Source organism: Lepidochelys kempii, chromosome 3 (genome assembly GCF_965140265.1).
Source record: "Lepidochelys kempii isolate rLepKem1 chromosome 3, rLepKem1.hap2, whole genome shotgun sequence".
Classification (NCBI taxonomy): Eukaryota; Metazoa; Chordata; order Testudines; family Cheloniidae; genus Lepidochelys; species Lepidochelys kempii.
Genome location: NC_133258.1, coordinates 160304940 through 160320090, shown reverse-complemented (window position 1 = coordinate 160320090; position 15151 = coordinate 160304940).

Genomic DNA, 15151 nt, shown 5'->3' with positions numbered 1-15151 from the left:
GTGACACAAACCGAACTACAGCACAAGTAGCAATAAAGCTTAGTGCATGCTTAGTTATTTCATTCTTCTTATCAAATTGGGACCTGCTCCCACAAGACACCGTGACACTTGGCTTGTGCGTCTGACAGTTAAAATCCCTGATATATCTGTGGCTTTACAAACAGCCAGTCTGATTGCCATTCAAAATATTAGGATAAAGATAACAATAAAAATTTAGAAAAACCACTCCCCCACACACATACAGCTAAAGCCAATATATGGTCCTGTTTCCCTCCGAAATGCACTGTCCCTGCTATCACTACTGTCAGTTTAATACAGTAATCTGCCACTATCCCAACAGAGCTGTCATTTAATTAGCCCTGCAGCATAGACGGGAAGGGAAAATCCCCTTGCTATGACAATTTGATGTCCTGTTTGGTGTCACCTGCTGTTGACCCACTGGCTTCAGCTCACTCCTTCTTAGCATGTCTGATAGCGGAATTTGTGGAACCACTGTTCCTTATATTGCCAGGCTGACACACCACACCACTACAAATGGGGAAGGAGAGTCCATTAAAAAAGGATACAAACTGATAAACTTGCTTAATTCTTTATCTGTGGTGCATCCCAAGTTGTGCTATGCACTTTGCGGCAAATACAGAGCTATGCTGTCCCGAAAGTTTATCATCTACATGATGCCTATTAGGCATGAGGAAATGAGTGAGGGTGACAAACTGTCCAGAGGGGATGACGAGGAGAAGGGCAAGGGTTATAACAACACAAACCATGCAGTTACTTGGCACAAAGCAGGTATGTGTCCTGACATGAAATACTGGCCCCACTGAAGTCAATAGGAGTTTTGCTATTGATTTCAATCAAGCCAGGATTTCATACTAGGTGTTTTGTTATTGTTACTATGTTTTTAATAAAGAAAAATAAAAACAGATAGAGCTGGTCAGAAAATCCCATAGAAAATTTCAATTTTTTGGTGAAAAATCAAAATATTTCAGGCAAAAAATTACACTAAATAGCCTTTGACAGCTATTCAATGCCACGACAGTGCCTCTTGGGAGTTGTAGCTTGCATGCCTCATGTTGCCGTGTTCATCCATAGGCTGGGCCCTGCGGTTGGCCTACATCTCTTATGATGCACCATGGTCTCCTCTTGGTGATGGCAGGCAGTGTACTCAGGGAGTTCTAGTCACCCTTGTGTCAGCATCTAAGAAGACGTGTCTTGAGGAGACACACGAATGAGTCAAAGATCCCCCTGGAAGTTTTGACTAGCACTCTCTGGACACAGAGCCTGACTTGGCCACAAAAGTCTGGACTGTTCAGCATCTGGGTTGGGCTTTCAACCCATGTGAAGTCAGCCAGAGTCAGCTCTGGAGGGTTGGCATCCTATCTAAATGAAACTCTTTTCCCATTAGACTATCATAAAAAACAACATATTAGCTCTTATGGTGATGCAGCTTAGCCATTTCTCTAAGCACCTTTTATTTCCTTTATGATAAGCTTCCTCTCTTGATTTAAAATATTCTGCAATTTAAAGCCTGAGAGTAAACACTCACCCAATTTGATATAACCCATTTGTTAGACTATTGACCTGAGACAAACAAATTCAGCATTTACAATAACATCTTTGCAAAATCCAAAAGTATTAATAATAATAATTTTTTTTTTTAAGACAGCGCAGGCTGCAGACAAAAGGATCCTTCCACATCAGGAGAGAGGTGCAATGATGTATAAGAGGAAAACCTCTGACTAAACTCTAATATATTGAATAATAAAACACAGTATAGATGATATTCCCCAACAGCATTTGGAACCCATTCAAGAAGGAATTTAAAAAAAAAAATTTAACTTCATAACACTGGCCTTTTATTATGCCATTTAAATTATATTAGAACCACATGCAAAAATAAATAAATTTTAAAAGGAAGATTAAAAAGAGCAGCCATGCAGGCATTGTCTTGATGGAATGCCACGATGATGTTTTATTCATCTGATGAGCACGCAGCTGTACAGGGAGAGCTGTTGTACATACGCGCGGGAGGACAACGTACAGCCTTGATGATGTTGTTAAGCAATGGGGGAGTAAAATGGGAGGAGGGGAGTTAAGCAACTTCAAATGAGATTCTTCCATGCTGAGGAGGCTCAGCTGGCTGCTAATCAGGGCAAGGCATTTATCCCAGTTGAAAGGAAAGGCATGTGATTCTGCTGATCTGTTGGAGGCAAGATGAAAGAAATCCTCAGGCCAGAACATCATGCTGCTCTCGCTGTATGACGGCTGATGAGTGGCTTGTGTGAAATGAGTTGTTCCTGGTATCAGTCCAGTTCCTGAGAAAGAGTAGAGATGAACTCAAGCCATAGAACTGGAATCTTGTGTTTTTGCAGTTTATAGGGTTTGAGGATTCGGGTTAGCTCAGCCATTACAGAGTTAGGGGTCATTGGTGAACCGTGGCTCAAGGTGCAAATTTGGAACACTCCCAAATCTTGGGAATGTTCTGCGGATTCAAGGTTTTGGTTCAGCCCCATTTTTAGTGGATAGGTGTCTACCTCAAAAAAACCACCATCACCACTGACACCATTCGTGATCACCCAAGTGAAAACCAAAGGCCAACGATTGAATAGGCACGGAAACTGGCGGTCTCTCTCATTTCAACCTCATTCACCACCATGGTAGCTGAACACGTTCAGGCATAGCAGCTGGCTGCTTGAGGGAAGTTGACGCTGCCACTTTCTTTGCTGTGCCTGTCCTGTAGCTGTGGACTGAGAGTTACACTATCTGCACCTGCTTTGTTAAAATAAAACAATTCCTTTCCACAATTGGATCTGGCTGATTTTTTTTAGCAGTCCTATGTGAGGCTGTGCAGCTTCTACTGTGTTCCCAGGAAAGCATTTCTATGTGGAAGGGTGATACTAACCTTCATGTGGAGTTTTCTTCCCAAAGGTATTCCCTTTGAGGTATAGGATACAAAAGCCATTGGCATGTACCTTGCTACACAGGTGGATTGCATCCTGGCTAAGCAACTAGACAATACATAATGTCTGCCTGGAACAAGTGGCAGAGAACTGTACGTGAGGTTTGAGTTGACCCTACCACAATCTGAGCCAGTTGGCCTGATTTTAAACAGCCACACACCCTGGGAGGTCACTTTCCCCTGTGCACAATGAGTGAAAAGTGCAGATAAAACAAATTAGAATGAAAGGGCTCAATTCTGAGTTCGGGTGCAGTGGAAAGTGGGGGTTGGCAGGAAGCCATTCATGGCGCCCCAATCCTCAGGTGCCCAGCCCTACTTGAAGTTAAAACTTCAGGGGACCAGCTTTACTTTACATTGCTGGTGGAAGCCTTTCCACCAGCAAATAATGGGGTGTAATGGAGCCTCATCCACCGCACACCCCCTCCTCACTAGACACGTCCTGTCCCATAGTCCCACCTCCCTGCTCCTTACACAATTCTTCCCTCCTTATACCAGGCATAGGAGCCAGCGGCAGAGCAGGGGCAGGAAGGAGCAGAGCCACCTCTGCCTGCTTTACTCCATCTGAAGGTTCCCCCAATCTAGGGGGAAGTCTCCAAGGAGAATCTCCAGCTGGTGTGAGTTCACTTTGTGTTTCTGATCCTCAGTGTTTCAAACATGATGCTCAGCTCACCAAATCAAGAAGTATTTGGATTAAGGCTCCCAAGCCACCATGGCCGGGACTTCCTGCTTTAGGCAATGCAGCTCACACAGTTATCTATCAAAAGCACCTGTCCTCCCAATGAGTATCACTGAAGAAGTCTCCATTCCACCAATCAGCTCTGAGCATACGGTTGGCTACAAATATTTTTTGCACCCCTTGTTTGACAGCATTACTATCTATTCCCCAGGAGTCACCAGGGTACATGACAACATCAAGTCAAGACAGTATTACTTTAATATTGTTATAAACTTCCTATCTCATTTTAGTGAGGATTTAGTTCCCTGAAGCTGAGAGACATGATAGAATAATGAGCAATGAGTGTTGGAATCTGGCAATTCAGAGACAAACTAATAAAATAGATCAAAGTAGCAAGTGACAGAAAAAATAATTATTCCCTGAAGTATTTTTCTGCAGACCATGTACAAACCAAAAGAGATGTACAAAGAAAAAGACATGTACAAGGAATGTTCATAATGCCACTTTATAAATCCGTGGTACTCCCATACCTAGAATGCTGCATGCAGTTCTGGTCACGCCATCTCAAAAAATATATTAGAATTGGAAAAAGTACAAAGAAGGGCAACAAAAATTATTAGTGGTATGGAACAGTGTCCATACAAGGAGAGATTTTAAAAACTGGGATTGCTCATCTCAGAAAAGAGACAACTGGGGGATATGACAGAGGTCTATAAAATCAACAATAGAGTGGAGAAAGTGAATAAGGAAGTGTTATTTATTTCTTCATCTAACACAAGAACCAGAGGTCACCCAATGAAATTAATAGGCAGCAGATTCAAAACTGACATAAGGAAGTACTTCTTCACACCACATGCAGTCAACCTGTGGAACTCATTGCCAGGGGATGTTGTGAAGGCCAAAAGTATAACTGGGTTTAAAAAAAACTTAGATAAGTTCATGAAGGATAGGCCCATCAGTGGTTATTAGCCGAGATAGTCAGGGATGCAACCTCATGTTCTGAATGTCCCTAAGCCTCTGACTGCCAGAAGCTGGGACTGGACAACTGGATCACTCAATAATTGCCCTGTTCTGTGCATTCCCTCTGAAGCATCTGGCACTGGCCACTGTAGTTAAATAGGATACTGGGCTAGATGGACCATTGGTCTGACCCAATATGGCCATTCTTATGTTCTTATGAAAGGCAGCAGCATCGGCGGCTTGAGCATCAGTAGAGCTGGTTGGAAAAATTCCAACATAACATTGGTTCATCAGAATATGCCAATTAGACAGAATTGGAACATTTTCCAGAGGCAGTCTATTTCACCAGAGTACCAGTGGAACCCAGGCAGAATTCTGATAGAAACCTAGTTTCCTGCCACCCCCTTCCACCCCACTCCACCACACCCCCATTCTTCAGCTGCTCACCTTGCAGTTTGCTGGGGAGCCTTGGCTTCCAGTGTCTGCGGCTCCAGAGCAATCAGCCATACGGACACCCTGAGACCAGGGACTTCAGGACTTCCAAGGTCTGCAGCACCAAAGCAACCACAAGATTGCTCTGGGGCCAAGGACCCCAGAGTTTCCAAGGTTCACAGCTCTGGGGAAGCCCACCAGGTGGGCTGCTCCAGAGCTTCATTCCCTTTTGTAGAGAATTTCAGTGTTTTTGGTTTTCATGCCAAATCAGAACAGAACCAAACTTTAAACCATCAAAATCCACCATGACACAGAATTACCTTTGTCTGCACCACTCTAGTCAGCAGATCTGGGTTCTATCCCAGGTTCTGCCATAGACCTTGGGCAAATCAATTACTTTCCCCATACCTCCACTTCCCGATCTGCAAAATGGAGATGATAATAACTGCACCAAAGAGGGGCTGTGAACCTTAATGTTCATAAAGTGCTTTGAAATCCTTGGATAGAAGGCACTAGAGAAGGGTATCGATATTTTTGAGAGAATACCACACATCCCTCTAGTAGATGAACATAACCAAACCTTATCATGGGCAGATTTTCATTTACACTGGCAGTGTAAAGAGGCCAGAAAGTGAAAGTTAATTACCCACATTAAAAGCCCTTTTATACTACCAGAGTTGTGTAAAGGGGTCCCAGAGCAAATGAAAATCCAGTCATCAAGTCTTTTTAATGCATGTAAGCAGGTGTTGATGAGTTATGGTGATACTTTGCAGATGTTTGGCAGCCTGTGCTACCCAGTAAAATACTGTAAATAGATCCATTACAGATTCCATTACATGCCATAAATTGTGAGAGGAACAATATATTTTGCAGTCAGTCTGTGTGTCCATTCTGATCTGCTTGTTCAGAGCAGTAAGCATTAATTTCCCAAGACTGGTGTAATTAATTGTATCTGTGCTTTTCAGCTGTATTGTGTTCCTTACTTGTGTACTGCTGCTGTTCGTCCCTATTGGGAATTATCCCGAATGAACACAGGACTGACTGTCATATCGCCTTAATTGTGCAAAAAGATCAGAAGGCAAATGCATTGCTAAGGCAAATGTATTATTTATACTGTTTTAAAACAATATTTAATAAGTGACTTATTATCACTGAATTATAAAATTTAACTCCACGTTCTGAAAATCCACTTTAGCCACAATCTGATCCTCAGAGCAGAGGCAACAGAAGCACCATGTGACTGCACATTTTCAGAGTCCTTAACCACTTTACATTCTACCTCTGCTCCCTCTACCCCCTGCCTCCTGTCTGAATGTGTATCCTGCGACCTGATCAGAGTGGGGTCAGTAGGTTTAAAAATGTCTTCAAGTGAGTGTTCTGGCTCACAGAACTTCCATGCTAGGGTGGTGCTCCTCTCAACTCTCAAACTAAGCAAGGAGAGGTCAGGTCTACACCACACACTTACTTCAGTATAACTACGTCACTCAGGGATTTGAAAAATCCACCCCCCGAGCGACGTAGTTATACTGACTTTAACCCCCCCATGTAGACAGTGCTATGTCAGTCAGTCGGAGAGCTTCTCCCGCCAACATAGCTACCGCCTCTCACAGAAGTGGAGTAACTACGCTGATGGGAGACCTGTCTCCCATCAGCTTAGAGCATCTCCATCAAAGTCCTACAGTTGCCTGAGCAGCATTTGTAGTGTAGACCTGCCCTTAGCCAGTATCTGGATGGGAGATGTCTACAGACACCTATGGGTGCTGCAGGAGGTGAGGTTGATGCTTCAGTTGATGGCTCTCTTCTTTTTGAGGCCCTGCTGAACCATGTCTCAGCCCGGTGCTCGAGGACACTATGCTGTTAGGGATCATTTTCATTAGCCTAGATCAAAAGCGTGGGGAGTGTTCACAATTGCCTTAACAAATGTGTTAACTACCTCGATTTGACTGGGAATCGATTAACTCAAGCTACAAAAGCCTAGTGGTAGACATACTCCTAGGAGGTACCATCGTTCCGATGAGATATAAGAAGGAGGTCCTTCTGATCATTTTTATTTCTTAAGAGAGATGTTAGCTGTGGTGCTCTCACCATATTTCAGTGCAGGTACCTTCTGCCTCTGTTTATTCTCCACATAATTTCAAACTGGATCTGATCGTTTTCTTTACTGACGACCTCAGCCATTGCACTCAGTGTTACCTGCAGCCATTCTAAAGGGAAGTGGGCATTAATTGGCAGAATCCCACCCTTCAAATCAGCCACACTAATTGTTTGAAATGGCAGGAAATTCATTTCCTGAGCTTAAATTCTCTGTCATACTTTAGGAGAACAAAAGAGCAAATCCCAATTGGTGCTGAGCACCTGCTAAGACTCTAAAATTCCTGTTGATTTCACTGGCTCCAGAGGCTCCAGGATTTGGCTCAAATATCCTTACTTTGAGTATCACTTTACTCCATAATTAATCATTGATTAGTACCTTGAATAGCACCATATTCCCGTTGAGTATGGTTCTCAGTCTCAAACACAGTAAATACCAACAACACTTTATATTATTAACACCTCTTTCCTTATGTGCTGCTACTGAACCACTAGGTCAGAGGTTTCAATAACGTTCATCAAGAAAAAATCTCTACGTGTAAGCACAGAAAAAAAAATTCTTTTGTGACTGATTTGTTTCATTTGATGGTCTGTGGTGCCCAAGGAATAACAATGGACCATCTCTAACAACCGGCTGCAAAATCCCAGCCAAAACCACTTAGACGAGAGTTCTGAGGAATTAGGATCACCCTCTTGGCCAAAAATCTCCTTAATGTTTGCCAGACTGGCTCATATGCGAGGTGTATGTAGCTTGTGTCTGTTATATTTGTTTTCTGTGTACTGCATCTTGAGAAAGAAATCCCACCCTCTGCCCCCCCACCCCCCCGAACAGAGACAGCAGCCATTTTGTTCACAACTGTTGCAATGTTTTATAGAGGATATATGCATACACTTTCTCACAGTCACTCACTTTACTTTGGTTCTTTCTTATTAGTTGTTTCGGGGCAAGAGTCCCTCAATCTAAAAATCAAAGTAATTTTAGACTGGCAGTATATGTTTTGATCTTGCTCATGAAAACTTAACATTATGTAATGACTGAAATGACTATACTCTCCAAGGAGAAAGGAAAACAAAATCTGATCCTTTCTTCTTACAGTGAAGAAACTTCCTAAATATTATGCAAACAAAATATATGGTGACAAGGGGCAATATTTTCAAAAGGGCCTCTAAGTCCCATTTTCAAAAGTTACTTTGGCACTTAGGTCTCTAAGTCCCATTGACTTTCAATGAGACTTAGGGTAAAATTTTCATAGGCATCCGCTTTCAAAAATATCTTTGGAGCCTAAATATCACTGAGGACTGAGGACTAGTCTACACAAGAAGCACTACAGCTGTAGCACATCTGGTGAAGATGCTCTAAGCTGACAGGAGAGAGCTCTCCCATCAACATAATTACTCCACCTCCACAAGAGGTGTAAGCTATGGCGGCAGGAGAGCGTCTCTCAACGTAGCGCTGGGTGTGGATGGCGCTTAGGTCACTGTAATTTGCGTGACTCTTTCACACCCCTGAGCAATGTAAGTTATATCGACATAAGCAATCGTTTAGACCTGCCCTGAAAAATAATGGAACTTAGGCTCCACGGTGCCTAGTCACTTAGGAAAATGGGACTTCAGACTTCTGATTCACTTAGGCACTTTAGAAAATTTTACCCAAGACCTTCTGTCATGGAAATTAGCCCGAGCATTTGAAAAATTTTGCTCTCCTATTTGACCTATATGAATTTCACCAAAGCAGCCATATCTTCACAAAGTAATTATCTTTAGAGTATCTCATTATTACATTCTAATTTCTTAAAAACCCATCACTGTCTCTTCTGGCTTAGCCTTGACATTCTGATCTAGTAGTGCCATACGTCACTGAAGCACCACTCTGAGCTGATGACACATTCCAAACTTGGCAGCAGCAGGAAGGATCCACAGGGAATTCATTTTCATTTGATTTCATTATTTTTCAACACTGAAAATGAGGGTTTTTCAAAAACAAAATCAGATATGAGTGTAGATGGGGGAGGGAGTCCGATAGGAAATAGATGGTGTTAAAACTTGCCTCCAAATCTATTGGTGGTTCATGAACCTGAGCCGAGTTTCACGTTCATGATGAAATATGAAACCAGGGAAGTTTTAGGTTACATGATGAAATATTTGCCCAGCCCTAACTTTGGGTTGCGCACCAGCAGCTCCCATTGAGTCCAAATGGTACCTCAGCACTTAGAATCATAGAATATCAGGGTTGGAAGGGACCTCAGGAGATCATCTAGTCCAACCCCCTGCTCAAAGCAGGACCAATCCCCAATTTTTGCCCCAGATCCTTAAATGGCCCCCTCAAGGATTGAACTCACAACCCTGGGTTTAGCAGGCCAATGCTCAAACCACTGAGCTATCCCAGGTTCAGACCCTACATGCACACTTTAAATCTGCTCTCTTAATAAAAAGATTTTCTTGTTCACCAGCCTGTTGTCAGAATAAATTTTTACCATCACAACAATATTTTCCACTGTCTGCGACTGAAAATTCCACTTGTGGTAACACTGCCTTTCATTGCTCTGCATCTGAACGTGTCTTGAACTTTTCTCACAGACTAGACCACATAATTGATGCCTGCTTTGATTTAAATTTCTGGGGATCAGCTAACAAAATAAAAACTATCTGGAGCTTTACTTTCAGATTAAACTGTACCAGGCATGGCATTATGACTTGAACTAAAGTAATGCAGCAGATTGGGTTATAACAACTGTATTTAAATTCACTTCAAAAGACAAGAAGTGTGCAATAATGACACACGGATTATTGATAACAAGATAAAGAAAACCTTACTTTCCCAAACCCTGAACTGAATAAAAATGACAGTTCCAGTACACATGTTGGGAGAAATTAATTTACTTAACCGGGTGAGGTTAAAAGGATCTGATCTTATTTAAATCCTATGTCTCACAGCTTTTCTATTTAAGATAGTGAACAGCACAACTTCATAGGTCTTTGATCTTATTGCAGCTCTGCTTTATGTCTATGAACTGGAAAAAAAACTGGTACAGAACAACATGATTTCATCATGAAATCATCTTATAACAGGATACTTGTCAAGGCAATGCTGCAAGAATGCCCATGTTGGGGAATAATATATTTCAAAGCATATTAAGGAGAAACAACACACACACAAAAAGTTCTTAGTGGAGAGAAATATGCCTTGAATCAATTTACCATGTAGATGTACAAACAAAATAGAATCTCAAATGATTGAGCATTTAATACATCACCAGAGTCAAATGAATGACTATGTTTAATACAGAGACAAGGTGGGTGAGGAAATATCATTTATTGGACCAATGTCTCTCTCACCAACTGAAGCTGGTCCAATAAGAGTTATTACTTCATCCACCTTGTCTCTCTAATACTCTGGGACCAACATGGCTACAACAACACTGCATACAATAGTGTTTAATACACTGTTTCTATTTATTACCAAATAACTAGAAATGTGTTGAAACCCACTTAACCAACAGTGAATCACAACTCAGTTTTGAGAGGTGGCCCTTCCTCCATTCAAACACCTTAAGGTTCTTGAAACTAAGTAAAGGAGTATCATCATCCCCATTATACAGGTGAGGGCAAAAAGCCACAAGGGAGATTAAGTGGCTTGCCCTATGGCACACAGGAAGTTTGTGGCAGATCTAGAGATACAACCCAGGTCTCATGATTCCTACTTCCATATTTTAATTACAAGACCATTTTTTTGTCCCAAGAGCCAGCAATTTAGCTAGCTGAGCACTGAAGGTTTCAGAAGCTTCTCTGATGTTCTTTGGCATGCAAACAGACCTATTTGCAAGGTCATCAGTACTTTCTGGCGTCAGTAGGATCAAACATAGCCTCTCCCATGGTTTCTTGTCCTTCCTCTTTGCCTTCTCATCCTTCCTCTTTGCCAGTGCTTAATTTGTGCCAGAGCTTGCCAGGGCTGAGCCCCAGCACCTCTAGGCTTGGCAGTTCATAGCCCCAGCACTTCTGGGTTTACTGCACCAGTTATTAAAGTAAAAAAATTGCTTGAGCCCCAGGATCTCTTTCATTACAAATTAAGCACTGCTCTTTGCTAATTTGTTTTAATGTAGCTACTGTAGGGTACACCTGTCATAAATATGCTGATTGTGCTTTAAAACCAGCATGGCCTTCTGCTAACTCCACCCCCAGTTGATTGAGAATTGTTGACGACCTCATAAGTACGCAGTCTCCCCGGGCAGATTTACCATCGATGGGTCCTGCACCCTTCTGTTGGGAAAAACAAGACGTGGCTCTAGTCCAATTGATTCCAATGTATTTGGGGTTAACTACAGGGCTGATCAAAAATTTTCCATCAATATTGTTTTCCAACAAGGAAACTGATTTTCAGCTAAATGAAACGTTTTGCAAAAAGTGTCTGCTTTCCAGGGAAAATGTTGACTTTTCACCAAAAAAAACAAAACTTCCAATTTGGAAATGCTGAAACAAAACATTTAAATGTTTTCAATCAAAATGTCTTGGTTTGGCTCAGTTTATCACTAACCCGTGTGCTCCTGAACTACTGTAGTGTCTCCAGGGAGTTGTGGATGAGGAGCTTCATGATTTTCTCCTGTATGAGCCAGGTTTTGCAGCCACACTAAATTATCATGATGCACCACAACAGCTCAGCTAGAGAGGCGGCGGACACAGTCCAATGTTAAATTGCACCTAACCAAAATGTGTCAGTTCACAAACCAAAGGATTTCCTGATCCAAAACAAAATATTTCATTTCAATTTTCCTCAACAGAAATTTTCAGTTTTAGATGGAAGGCTTTCCGGTTTTTGTTGAAGTCACCATTTTCTGTGGACAATTTTTGATAAAAGCAAAATAATTTTGGTTTTGATTGAAATTTTCCACACACAAAAAAATAAATACCCCTGTCCCCATTTTCTGACCAGTTCCAGTGAGTCATCATCTTCTATCGCTTACAACATATAGCCCCACCAGTTAAGGAAGAAATATTCACTGCACAAGGCCTAGGTAGTCATCTGTATGGCTAGAGGACAATCTTTATGCATGTAGACTTCCAAGAAAGACTAACAGGCTGTGAGCAAAGGATCATCAATGGTGTTACCCCTTTTCAACCCAAGTACCTTGTCAAAGTTCATGGCTCTAGAGATATTCAGATTGGGATCAGAAATTAACGGAGTCTGGTATTTCCGTTGATGCAGTCTTGTTTACTTATAAGGAATGTGCAGAGTCTTGCTTCTGTGTGTGCAGAAGAAACCAAAGGCAAAAGAAACAGTTTCTTCGCTTGCAGGCCCAAGCTTCTTTTTCAGACAGTACTCCCAACCCAGAAACTCTCTCTAGGTTTCTCTCAGGGTCACACCGTTCTTACGGGCTTGTGCTTGGATTTCTGCAGGCTGTCTGTGTCTCTCTCTACTTCTGTATTCTGCCTTCCCACATCCACAGTACTCAGCAAAAACCCCTCTACACTCAGACAGTCCAAAGCTCCTGAACAAGTTCACATAACTCTCTTGTCTTAGGTGGGGTATTGTGATTAATTTATTCCTACAGTGAACTGTTAATTGAAGGGTATGTTCACATCCATCAATTTCAATGAGATTTGAAATCATCCCCATAACATGGTTCCACACAGCTAACAACAACAAACAGGTAAAACAGGGTTTTGTGATTAAACATCAAGAGCCCTATTTATACATGCACAAAAAATATATGCTTAAGCATTTTTCCCCATTTTTATCCATTTAAATTTTCACAGTGGGGTGGGCAATTATTCAATGACAGTAGACTCATTCAAAAAGTTAAAGCTTTATAACCATTAAAACACCACCACATGTCAGAATATAAAAAGTAAATGTCTACTCCTGGGGGAATTCTGCACCAAAAAAATCCAAAATTCTGCAAAAATCTGCATATTTAATTTGTCAAAATAATGCAATATAATCATACCAGTTCACTTATTTTGGTAATTTATTTAAACTACCATACAGCAAAAAACCCACAGTAACTGTTCAGCATTTCCTAAACCCATGAAAGTTAAGTTACAAATACTTGGTAACTAATACCCTGCATTCCAGTTATAATCCTGGATTTTCATTTAGATTACATTACATTTATTTTGGTGTTCTGTAAAGTAGAATGTTGCTTTAAATTGCTCAGACTTTCACACATGAAAGTCATACCATTTTGCTAATCATTGTCCTGCATTTTTTTAAAATGGATAAATACAGCTGTAGTCTAACCCCATTGTGTATCTCTGGCACAGGGAAACATGCGAGAAAGCACATAGACCTTCCTAGCAGAGGATTCCGTTACTGTAATTTACAATAAGGCTCCTTTACACCACTCTGGCAAGGTAAAGGAGCTTTAATTGACTAAGAATGGGAAAAATTAACTAAGCCTGCCTACTTAGTTGGTACATTTCTGCTCTGCCTCAGGGACAGAGCCCGCTTCACACAGCCCTAGGCCTCCAAGCCTGGGATGCAGCAACAGTGAGTGAGAGGGACAGAGTGAGTCTCTTCTGACTCGTTCATAGGCAGGCGTGTGCCCAGACCCCTTAACGTCTTTATGCCAGACCTGCCCCTTTAACGTCTTTATGCCAGACAGATGCACACACACCCAGCCTCCCTCCTGCCCCCACCCTCCTTGCAGTGATCTGCTCTCTGCTGCCAGCTGCTCCCAGCAGACGCGCGTGGGCTGCCGCGGAAGGGGCGTGTGTTCCCCACAAATTTCTTCGGCTCCCCCATTTTTCTGCGGGGGAGCCAAAAAACCTGCAGAAGGTATTAATTCTGCGCCCACACAGGGACACAGAATTCCCCCAGGAGTAAAATGTCCTTACGTCAAACTCTAATAAGTTCTCAAGCAGCATTTTTCTTACTTTGCCTATCCGTACATTTCTGTTGTTACTGATGGAAATATTTTTGTGGGTTTGTGTGTGTGGTGAAATTGAAGTTAACCAACATTTACTGACAAAAATCTAATCCTTCTAAGTCTATTTATAGTTGAAAGACTAATTGAAAGAAAGCCAAAAATGGAACCACTAATTCCAGGCCACAAGAGGCAACATAAAAAAGACTAAGGAAACCACAGGAACATAGTGTTGGGTGCTTGGTTGAGTTGCCGGCCCTGGAGATTAAAATTACCTCACAAGAGGCACAGCTCAAGCAGCAGTGGTAGGAGCATCCCTCACACTGCCATCTTCCAATACACCCTCCATCCTTGGACCGAGAGGGACCTCCTTTAGGGGAGAGAGCAGGTCAGTCTGATGTCAGACTGACATAACTGATGTCAGACCGTGGCTTCTCTTTTGAAAATGCCAACACAAAATGCTCAATTAATGCCACGTATGGTGATTTTTGTGAGGTGGACACTTCTCCAGTCCAAGAGGGATTAGAATGAGGCCACCAACTATTTTCAGAGACATTAGATACTAATAACTTTGGTTCACGATTATTAACCTGTATTATTGTTCACTGATTCTTTTCCATGCTACCCAGAATGCACAGGTTCACAGACAGACTCTTGAGATGAAGTATGTCATTTATTAGCTGCTTCAGTGTATGATCAGTCCACTGAAACAGGGCACAGCAAAGGGTTAAAAGCTAGCACACACCCACTTCCGGGTGCTTGCTGTAAATACATTGTTACGAAGTTATTCATTATATATTGTATAAACACATTTTCTGCCTTAGCACTAAGATTAGTTTGCTAACTCAGTTGTTCGCCTGATCAGCTTTTCACCTGGCTCAGCTTTTCACCTGGCTGTTCTCTTTCCTTGCCAGACAAGCAAGCATCTTTTCACATGTCCCAACACCTAAAATATACATTTTACATATCACTTCCTACAATTATTTATGTAATGTCCAAAAGTGTGCCATGCAACAATCTTGTAGACTAAGTAGATTATTTGTATCCCTTGTCTGTAAATTAAGACTCTTATTTTGTTCCATTTACTAACTCCACGCCTAGATGATGGTTAAGAAACAATAAAAACTTTTTTGCCTATTGTCTTCCATTTTTCTTATCCCAAGCCCTGCCTAG